Source organism: Bos mutus, chromosome 2, assembly GCF_027580195.1.
Source record: "Bos mutus isolate GX-2022 chromosome 2, NWIPB_WYAK_1.1, whole genome shotgun sequence".
Classification (NCBI taxonomy): domain Eukaryota; kingdom Metazoa; phylum Chordata; class Mammalia; order Artiodactyla; family Bovidae; genus Bos; species Bos mutus.
Window position 1 is genome coordinate 128,010,055 of NC_091618.1, and position 18,397 is coordinate 128,028,451.

The window sequence follows — 18,397 nt, forward strand, 5'->3', positions numbered from 1 at the left end:
ATTTTCCACAGTTTATTGTGATCCACACAATCAAAGGCTTTGGCATCGTCAATAAAACAGAAAGAGATATTTTTCTGGAACTCTCTTGCTTTTTTGATGATCCAGCGTATGTTGGCAATTTGATCTCTGGTTCCTCTGCCTTTTCTAAAACCAGCTTGAACATCTGGAAGTTTATGGTTCACGTATTGGTAAAGCCTGGCTTGGAGAATTTTAAGCATTACTTTACTAGCATGTGAGATGAGTGCAATTGTGCAGTCCTAGAGGCAAGAGTTATTAAAGGGTTGAAATTAACAATATCTGACTGGTTGGTTGTGGGGGCTAACTAACCACAGAGGGAGGAGTCTGGTGTGACTCAGTTTCTTGTAGGTTTTAGGGTGGATTAGATTCTAGTACCATTTTTGCATGGCAGAAGATAGGTTATAAGTCACACAAGTTGTTTTCCATTTAGACTGTCACTCCTCTCCCATGGTACGGAGTGAGAAAAAAATTACATGGCATATATAGAAGAAAGTAAAATTTGGGACATTGTTTTTCACGTGCCTATCCCTACATTTAATTTCAGCATTTCTCTGTCTCAAAAGCTTGTTGTGACTTAGGAAATTTTCACTGTATACAACTTAATAACCTTCCATTTATATAAACCTCTTTGTCTATATGAATTTAGAGATAACTGTGAGAGAGTATACCTTTTAGAAAAATCAGAAAGTCACACCAAGAATGAACTATTTGGAATGGAGGGGGATGTCAGAAAGCAAAGTTAAGTTTTGTGAAATTTGTTGGATATGCAGTGATGGCAGATAATTTTAGTATCTCGTCAGATGTTGTGCTTAAATGAGTAGAATCCATCCATATTTACCAGATAAGGATATGCATATGACTTCTGTGGGTCATTCTGCTGCTGAAAATTTGATTTAGATAATTTTACATAAAGGGTAAGACTCTAAGACTAAATGAGCTTAAGTGGTTTTTCTGTGTGTAAATGGTAGCTACTAACGCAATGCATCTAGTCTGTTGATTTGCAAAAGTAATCTTCTTGTACCTAGACTAAGAAATAGAAACTGCTGACAGATGCCCTGTATTGCTAAAGCAAATTTATTGTACATTTCCATTGTACATTTACTTTTATGTAAGGTACAGAAATGGAACTAAAATATAGTTTATTGACTTTCTTCTACTACAATTTAATGAGTATTCTTCCATATTTATATGTGTTTCATTGATTGAAAAAAAAATTCACCACCTAAAAGTTGAGAATAATATTTTATTCAGGGGGACTTGCTGAGAACTTAAGCCTGGGAAGCAGCCTCTCAGATAGCTCTGAGGGATGGCTCTGAAGAAGTGAGGGAGGGGCTAGGATATGTAGAAGGTCAAACAAGCAATTAAGAACCAGAGAGTCGAACATCAAAAGATTACTGCTAATTAAAGAAAACCAGACATGCCAAGTCAATAAATTTAGTGCTTTTCTTTAAATATGCATGGGAAGATGCCAGAGTCTGGGCTCAAAGAAGTCATTTTCTTTATATGCACCTTAATTATCTGGGGCCAGTATCCTATTTTTCTCCATCCTGAGCCCTGTAGGGATACACAGTTGGGGCAGTTGCAGCGGGTGATGGCCGAAACATCCTTTGTTTACTGTTATTGCCAGCAGCATTTTTTTGACCACAGTTTTTATAAATGCCTCCTCACTATTTATTTTACTGTTTATTATGTGTATTATTCAAATGATATGAGATGGTAGAGATAAAAGAGCCATTGAAAATATGTGATTTGATCTTGATAGTCAAAAGTATTCGGCTGTTCAGGCAGGTGACCATATTTTGGGCCAAAATGCTTACCTGATACTAAAAAAGTTAGTAGTTGGTTTAGGTGAAGGCAGGATTAAGGGAGTGATAATTATGTATGGCATCTCTTAACCTTTTAACTCTTTTAATCATCCCAAGCACCTAGTAACCTTAGTTTAGCTTGATCAAAACAGTTGACTGAGGAACATTAAAAAAAAAAAAAAAAATAACCCTTTTTTTTTCAGTGTCTGGTTAAAGTAGAGTTACCTTTGTATTCCTTGGAGAGGAGAGAAGGGGCTTTATGTTAGAAGAAGAGCTATGGAAGACTTGCATTTTTTTTTCCCCCCCGAACAACAGCTAATATCCCTCTGGCTTGAATTTTAATGACTGCATATCACTCTTTGAATGTTATTGGGAGCTCTGCCCTCAAGCCTATAAACAGCAGTTTGAAACCGGAAGGTTTTCTGAGACCTTTCCTCAAGACCAGCTGCAATTCTGATGTGACCACTCATTGTTCTGGAAAAAGCAGCTTATTTAACCCATTTAGCCACCCTGTGGACTGTGCCTTTACAAAGCTGTTTCTGTCCCGCATGGGCAGGGTCTCCAGGCCCAGCTGTGGGCTGGCTGAATTAATAAAAGGATACTGAGCCCACATTCCCTAAAGACTAGCAGATTTCTATGTGGACTCCATTCTAACAGCGTGACCTTCTGGCCTTTGACATGACAGCTGGAGTTCAGATCTGTTTGACTCTGAGAGGACAGCTTAGGAAGAATGTTCTCAAAGGTTTATTGGTGAGAAATGTGGATCTACGTGGCCTGTGCCTTGTCTGAATTTGTAATTAACATTTTCAAGCACCTGGAATTTAATAAGCACTGAATGTGGTGCTGACTTTTGTTTTGCTTGGTCTCAGTAATACTTTACCAGATACTTGTGTTATTTCTGGTCTACAGAGACAGAAACAGAGAGCCTGCAAGGATATAGGTGTCTGACAATTTAGGAAGACTAGTGGGTTTTATCTCTGGCTGCATATTTGGTTTACCTGAAAAGCTTTTTTAAAATATATATTCCTAGGTTTAGGACAGATAAGTTAGAATAGAATCCCTGGAGGTGCCATTTTAAAAATAAAACACCTTCCCAGATGATTATAATTTATAGCAAGAGTTGTGAACCTTTGTCCTAATTTGCCTGACACTCATCCCTTACCAAGGCTTCTCAGGCAGCACTAGTGGTAAAGAATCTGCCTGCCAATTCAGGATATGCTACAGACATGAGCTAGATCCCTGGGTCGGGAAGATTCCCCTAGAGGAGGAAATGATAACCCACTCTAGGATTCTTGCCTGGAGAATCCCATGGACAGAGGAGCCAGGTGGGCTACAGTCCATGGGGTCACAAGGAATTGGACATGACTAAGTGACTGATCATAAGTAGGAGCGTCCCTTATCAAATCCTGATCCTGCATCAGCCACATATGCTTGAGTTAGAAACTTGTTAGAAACCCAGACTATCAGGACTTTCCCAACCTGATGTATCAGAACCTGAATTTTTAAAAAATCCCTAGGGAACTTCCTATTTGTATCGTTCTTGAAACTTTTCTATAAATCTAACATTCTTCTAAAATTAAAAGTGTTTATTAGGAAAAAAGAAAATCATGTTTTGGATACAAAGATCAAAACCTTCCCTCCAGTAGCTCTGTCCAACAAGAGAGAAGCTTATTAAAAGGCAATTTGCTAAGAGTTATAATGGAAGTAATGTAGAAAGTGCTGTCACTTTATGGAAGGAAATGAGAACTGCTCTGTGGAGAAATTAAAGAGAACATATCCTGGCTCATCTCGTGAGGTATGGGTGAGGAGGTTTCTCCCCTTCAGCATTGGGTTAGCATTTTTGGGGGGGCTATGGCTTTGACAGCTGGAGCACAAGGCCTCTCACCACTGTGTCATGTGCCCCGCCATGCCCTCTGCCTCTGGGTCAGTGAGCATCCCTGCTGTTGCCACATTTCTGAGGGCGAGTTCCATAGAAGGAAGGCTGCCAGCTTCCTTTGCTTTCATATAGCCTGCTCTGGGGCACTGGACCCCAGGCCTCCTCCTCTGGCTCAGGCAGAGCACCAGCCAACTCATAAGCACCTTTTCAGCCAGGGTCCCAAGGGTGTGGCTTCATTTATCTGGGTTGCAGAATGAAGATGATACAGAGGAGAGCCACAGCTGACTCTGATAATCTTGTTGCAAGAGTGAGAAAACATCCTCTGTGAGATCAAGTCCTGATCCTTCGGAGTGGGAGCATTGACTCTAAAACCCTAGACTACCAGAGAACTAACCCTAGGGAGTATCAAATAGTGAAAACTCACACAAAGGAAACCTCTTGAATGCAAGAGGCATCACCCAACCACCCTAGCACCCTGTGCAGGATGCCTCATCTAAACAAAAACAAAGCTAAAATACAAACCCAATCAACAGCAGATAGGGTTACCACCTCACTCAGCCTTCATCAGAGGACATTTTAGAAACAAAGAACACAATTATTGAAATTAAAAATACTCTAGAAGGAATCAATAGCAGAATATCTGAAGCAGAAGAATGAATCAATGAGCTGGAAGATAAAATGGAAATAACTTCTGAAAAGCAGAATAAAGTAAAAAGAATGAAAAGAACTGAGGACAGTCTCAGAGACCTCTGGGACAATATCAAATGCACCAGCATTCGAATATATGGGTCCCAGAAGAAGAAGAGAAAAAGAAAGGGTATGAGAAAATTTTTGAAGAGACTATAGTTGAAAATTTCTTCAACACGGAGAAGGAAATAGTCAATCAAGTCCAAGAGGCACAAAGAGTCCCATACAGGATAAACCCAAGAAGAAACACACCAAGACACATACTAATCACACTAACTGAGACTAAACACAAAGAAAGAATATTAAAAGCAACAAGGGAGAAGCAACAAGTAACATACAGTGGAAACCCCATATGTTTAACAGCTGATCTTTCAGCAGAAACTCTTCAGGCCAGAAGGGAATGGCAGGATATATTTAAAGTACTGAAAGGGAAAAATCAACAACCAACATTACTGTACCGACAAGGATCTCGTTCAAAATTGATGGAGAAATAAGCTATTCAGACAAGCAAAAGTTAAGAGAATTCAGTACCACCAAACAACTGAGTGACTTCACTTTCATTTTCCACTTGCATGCATTGGAGAAGGAAATGGCAACCCACTCCAGTGTTCTTGCCTGGAGAATCCCAGGGATGGGGGAGCCTGGTGGGCTGCCGTCTATGGGGTTGCACAGAGTTGGACACGACTGAAGTGACTTAGCAGCAAACCAGCTTTACAACAAATGTTAAAGGGACTTATGTAGTCCAGAAATACAAGAGAAGAAAAAAGATCTACAAAATCAACCCCAAACAATTAAGAAAATGGCAATAGGAAGATATATATCAATAATTACATTAAATGTAAATGGATTAAATGCTCCAACCAAAAGACAGGCAGGCTGAATTAATACAAAAACAAGACCCATATATATGCTGTCTATAAGAAACCCACTTCAGACCTAAAGGCACACATAGACTGAAAGTGAGAGGATGGGAAAATGTATTCCATGCAAATGGGAAGCAAAAAAAATGCTGGAGTAGCTATCCTCATACAGACAAAATAGACCTTAAAGAAGATTACAAGAGATAAGGAAGGACACTACATAATGATCAAGGGATTAATCCAAGAGGAAGACATAACAATTGTAAATATCTATGCACCCAACATTGGAACACCTCAATACGTAAGACAAACACTAACAGGCATAAAAGGAGAAATTGACAGTAACACAATAATAGTAGGCGACTTTAACTCCCCACTCACACCAATGGACAGATCATTGAAACAGAAAATTAATAAGGAAACACAAGTCTTAAATGATACATTAGATGAGATGGATCTCATTGACATCTTCAGGCCATCCCATCCAATTGCCGAAGAATACACCTTCTTCTTAAATGCACATGGAACATTCTCGAGGATAGACAACATCTTGGGTCACAAATCAAACCTCAGTTAATTTAAGAAAATTGAAATATCAAGCATCTTCTCTGGCCACAATGCTATGAGACTAGATATTGATTACAAGAATAAAATTGTAAGGAACACAAACACATGGAGATTAAATAACACATTTCTTAAATAACCAAGTTACTGAAGAAATCAAAAGGGAAATAAAAACATTTCTAGAAACAAATGACAATGAAAACAACTCAAAACCTACGGGATGCAGCAAAAGCAGTTCTAAAAGGGAAGTTTATAGCAACACAGCCCTACCTCAATAAACAAGAAAAACATTGAATAGACAACCTAACTTTACACCTAAAACAACTGGAAAAAGAAGAACAACAGCAAAAACTCCCCAAATTAGTAGAAGGCAAGAAATAATAAAGATCTGAGAGAAATAAATGAAAAAGAAATGAAAGAAACAATAGTAAAGATTAATAAAACTAAAAGCTGGTTCTTTGAGAAAATAAAATTGACAAGCATTTAGCCAGACCCATCAGGAAAAAGAGAGAGAAGAATCAAATCAACAAAATTGGAAATGAAAAAGGAGAGGTTACAACAGACAATGCAGAAATACAAAGGATTATAACAGACTGTTATGAACAACTATATGGCAATAAAATGGATAACCTGGAAGAAATGGACAGATTATTAACCAGGAAGAAGTAAAAATTATGAACAACACAATTACAAGCACTGAAATTGAAGCTGTAGTCAAAAATCTCCCCCCAAAAACAAAAACCCAGGACCAGATGACTTCACAGCAGAATTCTATCAAACATTTAGAGAAGAGCTAATGCCTATCCTTGTAAAACTTTTTCAAAAAATTGCAGAGGAAGGAACATTTCCAAACTCATTCTATGAGGCCACCATTACCCTGATACCAAAACCAGACAAAGACAACACAAAAAAAGAAAACTAGAGGCCAATATCACTGATGAACATAGATGCAAAAATCCTCAACAAAAGTTTAGGAAACAGAATTCAGCAACACATCAAAAAGCTAATACACTATGATCAAGTTGGGTTTATTCCAGGAATGCAAGGATTCTTCAAAATATGCAAATCAATCAATGTGATACACCATATTGAAAGATAAAACTGAAAGATAAAAACCATATGATCATCTCAATAGATGCAGAAAAAGCCTTTGACAAAATTCAGCATCCATTTAGGATTAAAATTCTTCAAAAAATGGGCATAGAAGGAACCTACCTCAACATAGTAAAGGCCATATATGATGAACCTACAGCAAACATTATTCTCAGTGTTGGAAAAATGAAAACATTCCCCCTAAGTTCAGGAACAAGACAAGGGTGTCCACTTTTCCCACTATTATTCAACATAGTTTTGGAAGTCCTAGCTACAGCAATCAGAAGAAAAAGAAATAAAAGGAATCCAGATTGGAAAAGAAGAAGTAAAGCTCTCATTGTTTGCAGATGACATGATCCTCTATTCAGAAAACCCTAAAGATAGTATCAGAAAATTCTAGAGCTAATCAGTGAATTTAACAAAGTTGCAGGCTACAAGATCAATACACAGAAATCACTTGCATTTCTATATTTTTCTATGAAAATCAGAAAAAAATTAAGGAATCAATCCCATTCACCATTGCAACAAAAAGAATTTACATAGGAATAAACTTACCTAAGGAGTCAAAAGAACTGTACACAGAAAATTATAAGACACTAATGAAAGAAATCAAAGATGACATAAACAGATGAAGAGATATTCCATGTTCCTGGGTAGAAGAGTCAATATTGTTTAAATGACTATACTACCAAACTCAATCTACAGATTTAATGTGATCTCTATCAAATTACCAATGGCATTTTTCACAGAACTTGAACAAAAAATTCCACAATTCGTATGGAAACACAAAAGACCCTGAATAGCCAAAGTAGCCTTGAGAAAGAAGAATGGAGCTGGAGGAATCAACCTTCTTGACTTCTGATTATACTACAAAGCTTCAGTAATCAAGACAGTATGCTGCTGCTGCTGCTGCTGAGTCACTTCAGTCATGTCTGACTCTGTGTGACCCCATAGACGGCAGCCCATCAGGCTCCCCCATCCCTGGGATTCTCCAGGCAAGAACCCTGGAGTGGGTTGCCATTTCCTTCTCCAGTGCATGAAAGTGAACAAAAACAGAAATATAGACCAATAGAACAAGATAGAAAGCCCAGAAATAAACCCATGTACCTATGGGTACCTTATTTTTGACAAAGGAGGCAAGAATACACAATGGCGCAAAGACAGCCTCTTCAATAAATGGTGCTGGGCAAACTGGACAGCTACATGTAAAAGAATGAAATTAGAAGACTAACACCATATGCAAAGATAAACTCGAAATGGATTAAAGACCTAAATGTAAGAACAGAAACTATAAAACTCTTAGAGGAAAACATAGGCAGAACACTTGATGACATAAACTCAAACAAGATCCTCTATTACCCATCTCCTAGAGTAATGGAAATAAAAACAAAAGTAAACAGCAAGGTGAAAACACAACCCTCAGAATGGGAGAGAATAATAGCAAATGAAACTGACAAAGGATTAACTTCCAAAATATACAAGCAGCTCATACAACTCAGTGCCAGAAAAACAAACATCCCAATCAAAAAGTGGGGAAAAGACATAAACAATTTATCCAAAGAAGACATAGAGATGGCTTACAAACACATGAAAAGATGCTCAACATTGCTCATTATTAGAGAAATGCAAATCAAAACTACAATGAGATATCACCTCACACCAGTCAGAATGGCCATCATCAAAAAGTCTACAAACAATAAATGCTGGGGAGGGTGTAGAGAAAAGGGAACACTCTTGCACTGTTGGTGGGAATATAAATTGATACAGCCACTATGGAAGACGGTATGGAGATTCCTTAAAAAACTAGGAATAAAACTACCATATGACCCAGCAATCTCACTCCTAGGCATATACCCTGAGGAAATAAAAATTGAAAAAGACACATGTATCCCATTGTTCATTCCAGCACTATTTACAATAACTAGAACATGGAAGCAACCTAGGTGTCCATCGACAGATGAATGGATAAAGAAGTTGTGGTACATATACACAATGGAATATTCAGTTCAGTTCAGTTCAGTCACTCAGTCGTGTCTGACTCTTTGCGACCCCATGAATCACAGCACCCCAGGCCTCCCTGTCCATCACCAACTCCCGGAGTTCACTCAGACTCACGTCCATCGAGTCAGTGATACTCAGCCACAAAAGGGAACACATTTGAGTCAGTTCTAATGAGGTGGATGAAAACCTAGAACCCAAAGATAAATATCGTATTTTAACACATATATATGGAATCTAGAAGAATGGTAGTGAAGAACTTATTTACAGGGCAGCAGTAGAGAAACAGACATAGAGAACAGACTTATGGAAATGGGGAGAGGTGAGGAGAGGGTGAGTTGTATGGAAAGAGTAACATGGAAACTTACATTACCATATGTAAAATAGATAGCCAGTGGGAGTTTGCTGTATGGCTCGGGAAACTCAAACAGGGGCTCTGTATCAACCTAGAGGGGTGGGATGGGGAGGGAGATGGGAGGGAAGTTCAAAAGGGAGGGGATATATGTATACCTATGGCTGATTCATGTTGAGGTTTGACAAAAAACAACCAAATTCTGTAAAGCAATTATCCTTCAATAAATAAATAAAAGAAGAAGGAAAATTACCCAAGAAAGGTGACTTGAAGACATTCTGGGCACAGAGAAAGACACAAAGGACAATTCCTTCAAGAAAATTCTCTAATATGAAAGGAGTTTTAGAAAGAAACATAAAATTGGGTTTTGATGAAAATATAATGTTGAAAACACCGGTATATATTTTAAAAAAGATAATGCCAAACCCCAAACTGAAGATTAGTGCCAGACTAGAGATAATCTAATAATTAAAGGAAGACTTTCTTTCTCTTTTTTGAGGAAAGCAAAGTAATTAAGGACAACTAATCATTTGTAGCTAAATTAGGGCTCCTGAAGAGGATTGGGGACAGAATTTTTTGGAAGTTCTCTCTTTTGGAAATTCTTGTGACCCTACTCTCTGGCATTTGTGGGTTTCTTTGAGGTGCTGTGCTTAACTTCTCAGGGCCTTTGAAGCCGCTTATTTTCTCTGCTGGCAGGCTGACCTCTTCTTCTTCTTTTTATTTAATTTTGATTGGCATATGGTTGCTTTACAATGTTATGTTATTTTCTGCTGTACAGCAAAGGGAATCAGCCATATGTATACATACATCCCCTCATTTTTTTGGATTTCCTTCCCATTTTTGACTCCTTATTCTACCCATTGCTAAATCCTCCTCTTCCTTCAACTGGCATTCTGCCCAGAACTGCTTCTTCGAATTTACACTCTAGGTTGGGTACCATTCTTCTGGGTTCCTATAACATCCTGTATATGTCACATTACTGTCAATTTTCTTTTTGTCTATTTATCTCATGAAACAGTAAGTACCTTGAAGGCAGGGGTTTTCCAATGGCTTCTGTGTCTCCAGAACTTCTCAGAGTTCTTGACTCAAGAAATTCTTAGAAATAAAATGAAAAATGAAAGCAATAGCCTATCTTTTCCCATAGCTGACAGTGTCAAGATGGTCTTGGAGATGGCAATAATGGATTACAAGGTCTTTACATTGATAGTTGGGGAGAAATTTAGAGACTTCAACCTGTATATAACACATGGCTGGCATATAGCAGATTCCCAATACATTTTAGGTGAGGAAAAGAATGAACATTTTCATTTAATATACAAAGGCTCTGATGTAGATTATGTTAAGGATGTGATGTCTCTCTTAGCATATTGTTAGGTGAATATAAACTCAGACATTGATCTTTACTCATAAAGTAGCAATCATTTTTATGACCTCTAATTTTTAAAAATTTTTATTAAAGTATATAGTTGATTTACAATGTTGTGTTAGTTTCTGGTATACAGCAAAGTGAATCAGTGTATGTGTGTGTGTATATATATATATATATATAATTTTATTTTTATTTTTCATTATGGTTTATTATAAGATACTGAATATAGCTCTCTGTACTATGTGTTCCCTGAGACCTGCCTTTGAGTGTTTGAGTGTCTCCTGTGGAGGTACGGGTCAGCAGGGGCCTGCCACAGGGGCAGGGGCTCTGGGTGCAGCAGCCCGGGGTATCACATAAGCCCTCTTAGAGGAGGTCATCATTAACCCCACCATAGAGCTGCCAGAACTTACACAGAACTGGGGAAACAGACTCTTGGAGGGCACAGACAAAAGCTAGTCTGCTCCTGGATCCAGGAGAAAGGAACAATGAACCCACAAGAGACTGACCCAGACTTGCCCTTGAGTTGCCAGGAGTTTCTGATGGAGATGTGGGTTGGTGGTGGCCTGCTGCAGGGTTAAGGGCACTGGAACCTTTTGAAGGAGGTCACTGTTACCTTCATTACCTCCACCATAGTTTGGCCTCAGATCAAACAAAAGGGAAGGAAACCAGTCTTGCCCATCAGAACAAGACCCAGTTTCCCCCTCAGTCAGTCTCTCCCATCAGGAAGCTTCCATAAGCTTCTTATCCTTATCCATCAGAGGGCAGACAGAATGAAAACCACAGTCATGGAAAACTAATCAAACTGATCACATGAACCATAACCTTGTCTAACTCAATGAAACTATGAGCCATGCCATGTAGGGCCACCCAAGATGGATGGGTCATGGTGGAGAGTTCTGACAAAAGGTGGTCCACTGGAGAAGGGAATGGCAAACTGCTTCAGTATTCTTGCCTTGAGAACCCCATGAACAGTATGAAAAGGTAAAAAGATAGGACACTAAAAGATGAACTCCCCAGGTCGGTAGGTGCCCAATATGCTTCTGGAGAACAGTAGAGAAATAACTCCAGAAAGAATGAAGAGACAGCCAAAGCAAAAACAACACCCAGTTGTGGATGTAAATGGTGGTAGAAGTAAAGTCTGATGCTATAAAGGAGAATATTGTATGAGAACCTGGAAAGTTAGGTCCATGAATCAAGGTAAATTGGAAGTGGTCAAACAGGAGATGGCAAGAGTGAACATTGACATTTTAGGAATCAGTGAACTAAAATGGACTGGAATGGGTGAATTTAAATCAGATGACCATTGTATTTACTACTGTGGGAAAGGATCCCTTAGAATAAATGGAGTAGCCTTCGTAGTCAACAAGAGTCTGAAATGCAGTACTTTGATGCAATCTCAAAAACAATAGAATGATCTCTGTTTGTTTCCAAGGCAAACCATTCAGTATCACAGTAATCCAAGTCTATGCCCTGACCAGTAATGCTGAAGAAGCTGAAGTTGAACTGTTCTATGAAGACCTACAAGAACTTCTAGAACTAACACCCAAAAAGGATGTCCTTTTCATTATAAGGGACTGGAATGCAAAAGTAGGAAGTTAAGAGATACCTGGAGTAACAGGGAAATTTGGCCTTGGAGTACAAAATGAAGCAGGGCAAAGGCTAACAGAGTTTTGCCAGGAGAATGCAATGGTCATGGCAAACACCCTCGTCCAACAACATAAGAGAAGACTCTACACATGGATTTCAGCAGAAGGTCAACACCGAAATCAGATTGATTATATTCTTTGCAGCCAAAGATGGAGAAACTCTATACAGTCAGCAAAAACAAGACTGGGAGCTGACTATGGCTCAGATTATGAACTCCTGTTTGCCAAATTCAGACTTCAACTGAAGTAAGTAGAGTAAACCCTTAGACCGTTCATGTATGACCTATATCAAATCCCTTACGATTATACGGTGGAAGTGACAAATAGACTTAAGGGATTAGATCTGATAGACAGAGTGCCTGAAGAACTATGGACACAGGTTTGTGACATTGTACAGGCAGCAGTGAGCAAGACCATCCCCAAGAAAAAGAAATGTAAAAAGGTAAAATGGTTGTCTGAGGAGGGCTTACATAGCTGAGTAAAAAGGAGAGGTGAAAGGCAAAGGAGAAAAGGAAAGATATACTCATTTGATTGTAGAGTTTCAAAGCATAGGAAAGACAGATAGGAAAGCCTTCCTCAGTGATCAATGCCAAGAAATAGAGGAAAGAATAGAATGGGACAGACTAGAGATCTCTTCAAGAAAATTAGAGATATCAAGGGAACATTTCATGCAAAGATGGGCAAAATAAAGGACAGAAATGGTATGGACCTAACAGAAGCAGAAGATATTAAGAAGAGGTGGCAAGAATACATGGAAGAACTATACAAAAACAATCTTTACGACCCAAATAATCATGATGGTGTGATCACTCACCTAGAGCCAGACATCCTGGAATGGGAAGTCAAGTGGGCCTTAGGAAACATCACTATGAACAAAGCTAGTGGAGGTGACAGAATTCCAGTTGAGCTATTTCAAATCCTGAAAGATGATGCTGTGAAAGTGCTGCTCTCAATCTGCCAGCAAATTTGGGAAACTCAACAGTGGCCACAGGAATGGAAAAGGTCAGTTTTTATTCTAGTCCCAAAGAAAGGCAATGCCAAAGAATGTTAGAACTATCACAAAATTGCACTCATCACACATGCTACCAAATTAGCTTAAATTTCTCCAAGCCAGGCTTCAACGGTACATGACCGTGAACTTCCAGATGTTCAAGTTGGATTTAGAATACACAGAGGGACCAGAGATCAAATTGCCAACATCCGTTGGATCATAGAAAAAGCAAGAGAGTTCCAGAAAAATATCTCTTTCTGTTTTATTGACTACACCTTTGACTGTGTGGATCACAACAAACTGTGGAAAATTCTTCAAGAGATGGGAATATCAGACCACCTGGCCTGCCTCCCAAGAAATCAGTATGCATGTTAAGAAGCAACAGTTAGAACTGGACATGGAACAATAGACTGATTCCAAGTCGGGAAAGGAGTATGTCAAGGCTGTATATTGTCACCCTGCTTATTTAACTTATTTGCAGAGTACTTCATGAGAAATGCCAGGCTGGATGAAGCACAAGCTGGAATCAAGGTTGCCAGGAGAAATATCAATAGTGTCAGATATGCAGATGACACTACCCTTATGGCAGAAAACAAAGATGAACTAAAGAGTCTCTTGATGAAAGTGAAAGAGGAGAGTGATAATGTTGGCTTAAAACTCAACATTCAGAAAACTGAGATCATGGCCATCACTTCATGGCAAATAGATTGGGAAACAATGGGAACAGTGACAGACTTTTTTTTTTGAGCTCCAAAATCACTGCAGTTGGTGACTGCTGCCATGAACTTCAAAGACGCTTACTCCTTGGAAGAAAAGTTATGACCAACCTAGACAGCATATTAAAAAGCAGAGATGTTACTTTGCCCACAAAGGTCCATCTAGTCAAAGCTATAGTTTTTCCAGTAGTCATGTATGGATGTGAGATTTGGACTATAAGGAAAGCTGAACTCCGAAGAATTGATGCTTTTGAACTGTGGTGTTGGAGAAGTCTCTTGAGAGTCCCTTGGACCACAGGAAATCAAAGCAGTCAATCCTAAAGGAAATCTGTCCTGAATATTCATTGGAAGGAATGATGCTGAAGCTGAAACTCCAATACTTCGCATCCAAACACCTGATGCGAAGAACTGAGTCATTGGAAAAAACTGTGATTTGGGGCAGGATTGAAGGCAGGAGGATAAGGGGTTGAAAGAGGATGAGATGGTTAGATGGCATCATGGACATGAGTTTGAGTAAACTCCGGAAGTTGGTGATGGACATGGGGTCGCAAAGAGTCAGACACGACTGAGCGATTGATCTGAAGAGGATACTGAATATAGATCCCTGTGCTATACAGTATATCCTTGTTGTTTATCTATTCTATATATGGTAGAAAAATGGGGAATGCTTCATGAGTTTGTGTGTTATCCTTGCATAGGTACCATGATAATCTTCTCTATATTATTCCAATTTTAGTGTATGTACTCGAGGTTAGCACTTGCCTCCAGTTAATCTCCTGTACATGTCAGGTATTGGAAACGATTTATGTGTACAATGTACAATATAGTCACATTTAATTCTCTGAAAACCCTTTAAGGCTTATGTTAGGTTTGGGGACATAGATTTGAACTCAGAGGTGTATGATTGTAGAACACATGCTTTTTTCCTAATCAGTGTTCTTTCTGCTCTTCTCTGCCTCCTCCATTTCTTTAGGAAGCAGCAGAAGCTCCTTGTGTCTTTCAGTTCAGTTCAGTTGCTCAGTCGTGTCCGACTCTGTGACCCCATGAATTGCAGCACGCGAGGCCTCCCTGTCCATCACCAACTCCCGGAGTTTACTCAAACTCATGTCCATCGAGTCGGTGATGACATCCAGCCATTTATCTTCCCAGAAATTGCATGGTTTGGAATCCAGGACTTGCACTTTGATTATTAATTTGTTGTGTGACCATAGACAAAAGAAGTAGATGCTGTTCCTCAGTCTCCTCATTTATTAGATGGACCTATTTTACTATAGCAGGGGTCCATTTATTATGCAACCAATATTTAAAAGACTAACGGATACTGGACACTGTTTTAGGTTCTGAAGATTAAAAAGAACAGAAAAGGACAGACAACACCCATAGAACTACAGAGCTTATATTATGGTGATTATGGCAATTGAGGCTGAAAATAAACAAGTAAAACAAAATCAGTGATTAGTACCAGAAGGCAAATACAACATGGTGACAAGAATGGATGGAGTAGATACGGGTGAAGATATCCATGGATGTGGTGGTCAGGCTGTCTCCTTTAGGAATTGACATTTAAAGGGAAACCTGTAAATGAAGCAGACGTCAGCCATGAATACATTTGGAGGCTCAGATTTCTGGGCAGCAAAACACTCAGGGGAGAAATCCTAACTCCAGAAGAGCCCTTCTTGTTGGAGGACCACTGAGTCCAGTGTGGCTGGTGGGAAGAGAGTAGGAGGAGATGAGACAGAGCTTGACAGGTCCAGATTATGGAGTCACAGTCAGTGGTATAGACTGTTTCTCAAATGCTAGCTTGCAGATACTCCACAGAAATTCACGATGATGGTCTCACGTCTTTGATACCTTTGACATCTTTGATACTTCTTCCAACGTCTTTGCCACTTTTCACGTCTTTGGGAAAATCCTTCCTTAGGAGTCATTTCCCAGAATAGAAACTAGAATCTTGCTTCCTCAGCGTCTTGTGTATCAATGACTTGTATGACCCAGGCCCTGTTGATCAGAGGTTCAGAGGTAAATCTTCCAATCAGAAGTTAATGACAAGAAACAGGCACCATGGAATTCATTCTGGCATTGATAGTGGCTGATACATTTCATCCACAGGGCCTGCCATACAGAGTTGCTAGTATAGTATCTGGTGCACAGATCCTGTTAGCAAAAAGGACTTTAGTGAGAATGCCTGGTGATGGCGGCAGTGCTGAGCACACAGCACTGTGTGTTTGATGCTCTTGGGCCGGTTTGATGCTCTTATTTCAGTACTGTTTCTGACTGCATAGCTTAGTTCTTTGGCCATCGTGGAGTTTCTGTGAGTCTGTAATCGCCTTCCATAAATTTCTTTTTACTTAAATTTACTAGAGTGCATTTCTGTTTGCAATTCAGAGCCCTGTGCCTATGACCCCAACTTGAAATAAGAGTCAGAGAAATTTACTACCTGTATCTGAGAAGAATAAGATCTAGAGATTCATTTCAGCTTTAAGTTCTTGGGTGAATTAGTGACCAAATGTTACCTAAACACTGCTTATTTCAAAACCCTATTTCTCATATTTTTATTTGTAAAACTAGTATTTGTAAATGTATTGCAGTAATGAAAGCCTACTTAATTCTTTGCAGACATTAATGGGAAGACAGACTAATTATTGATTTTTTTTTTCTGGAAACTTCTTTATTGACCTCCCTTAACTTAAAGAGTAGGATGTTCAAAGATGCTACTTTCCCATTACACTTAAAGATCTCTCCAGGCTCCCAGATACATCTTTGATAAGGTATACATTATCTTGAACAACTCACTAAGAGCGTCCTTTCCCCCTTATAGGTAAAGATAAATAATTATTTAATTATTAACCACAATCTTAAACATATACTCATTTTAAGAAAAATTTTTGGTGTCTGTTTAGTCGTCATTATTTCAGTAATACACGAAACCAGTCTTTTATGAGGTCTCCTGTGTTGCATCTGAGAAAGGGCTTCTGAAATTTAAGTGGTTCTTAATAGCTGTGCAGAAGAGAGGTGAAAATATGTTTATAATTATCACACCCCCATCTGTTCAGTAATTGTGCCAGGCTATTCTTGGAAGGGTTGTTGTAGTTTCTTCTCTAAAACGGATTTCCATTTTTCTGCCGCTCTGGCTGTCTCTCCACTCTGTGTTAAAGTTCTGAATCTTTACTAACTCATGCCACTTTTGTTTCTTAGGATGTATTCTTTCATTTGTAGCTAAATTTGTTTTCTTTTTCATTGACATGTCAATTGGATGCAGTGCTCATCACAATGATTGTACTAGTGAATAAAATTGCATCTCCAGCATCTCAGTAGGTGAAAACGATGGTTATTTCTTGGAAATATTTCACATATTGTTTACCTTAATGGGAAATGCTCATTGCTACAAATAGGAGGGAAAGACGTATCCAGTTTTCTTGTTTAAAGGCCTTATCTTCCATGATACCAGTATACATATTTAAGAGTACTTACTTTGATTGTTAATTGAAAAGAATATTTTTGATTCAGTGTCTTTATGGGAGATTTAATCACTAGGCTTATACATATTTAGGTTTTGCCTTTGCTGATGAATTTTTAGAAACTTCTTGCCTTGATCATGCTTTGGTGGTAAGTTTTTGGTGAATACTTTTATAGTCACCTGAATGTTAATATCTAGGGATATTCTCTTTATGGATTTCAAGACACAATGCCTAGGGTGGAAAATTTTCATTCTGGAATATATTTTCTGGTTGTCACTATTCCTCCTTTTGTCTTAATACATACATGATACACATTTTAAATTATGCATTACAGCTGGAGATGTGTGCTCATCAGGAAGATTTTGAGAAATTGAAAGAAAATCTTTTAAATAGACATTTCTAGATGATGGGAATATGATGGTTTATTATTTTATTATGTTACTTTATATATGTTTGATTTTTTCTTTTAATAAAACATTAAAAAAGAAGACATTATATCTTAGACTAGTATAACCCTATGACTTAGGCAATTCACCAGGCTTCACTGAGTTTCAGTATCCTAAACAAAGAAAATACATAAAGAAATAAATGCTCTATTTATAGGATTAGGATTTTGTCATGGAATGAATGCTCTAGTGTTCCAGTGTGGATTGTATTCTGAAATGCTATTCACATGTTGAGTATTAATTATAGAAGGATTTTGTGCAAGTGTCACTTAACATTGATTAACCTAAAAAGAACTGGACAGAGATTTGTATAATTATGTTTTGTATTAGAATAACAAGGTCATAGAAGCCAGAAGAGGGCATGGGTTGCCTTTAGAAGGTGGCCATTTAGGAAATGGTGGACCACAACTAAGTATAACATAGGGTGAGAAACTTTATTTTTTGTATTTGTGCAATAAATGGTGATCCTAGTTAAAAAAAGATAACTGTTGTTTTAAATTGGGAGATTTCTTAATATTA

General features: G+C 38.4%; 1 protein-coding gene and 1 non-coding gene across 6 annotated transcripts in view; one reads left to right on the forward strand and one right to left on the reverse strand.

The window, feature by feature from the left end:
* Positions 1-18,397, forward strand: part of GULP1 (GULP PTB domain containing engulfment adaptor 1) — a 332,692-nt gene that overhangs the window by 54,699 nt on the left and 259,596 nt on the right. The window lies entirely within an intron of this gene.
* On the reverse strand, positions 14,628-14,732 carry LOC138984935 (U6 spliceosomal RNA). The gene has a single exon (XR_011462185.1). It is a non-coding gene; the product is annotated as a U6 spliceosomal RNA (small nuclear RNA).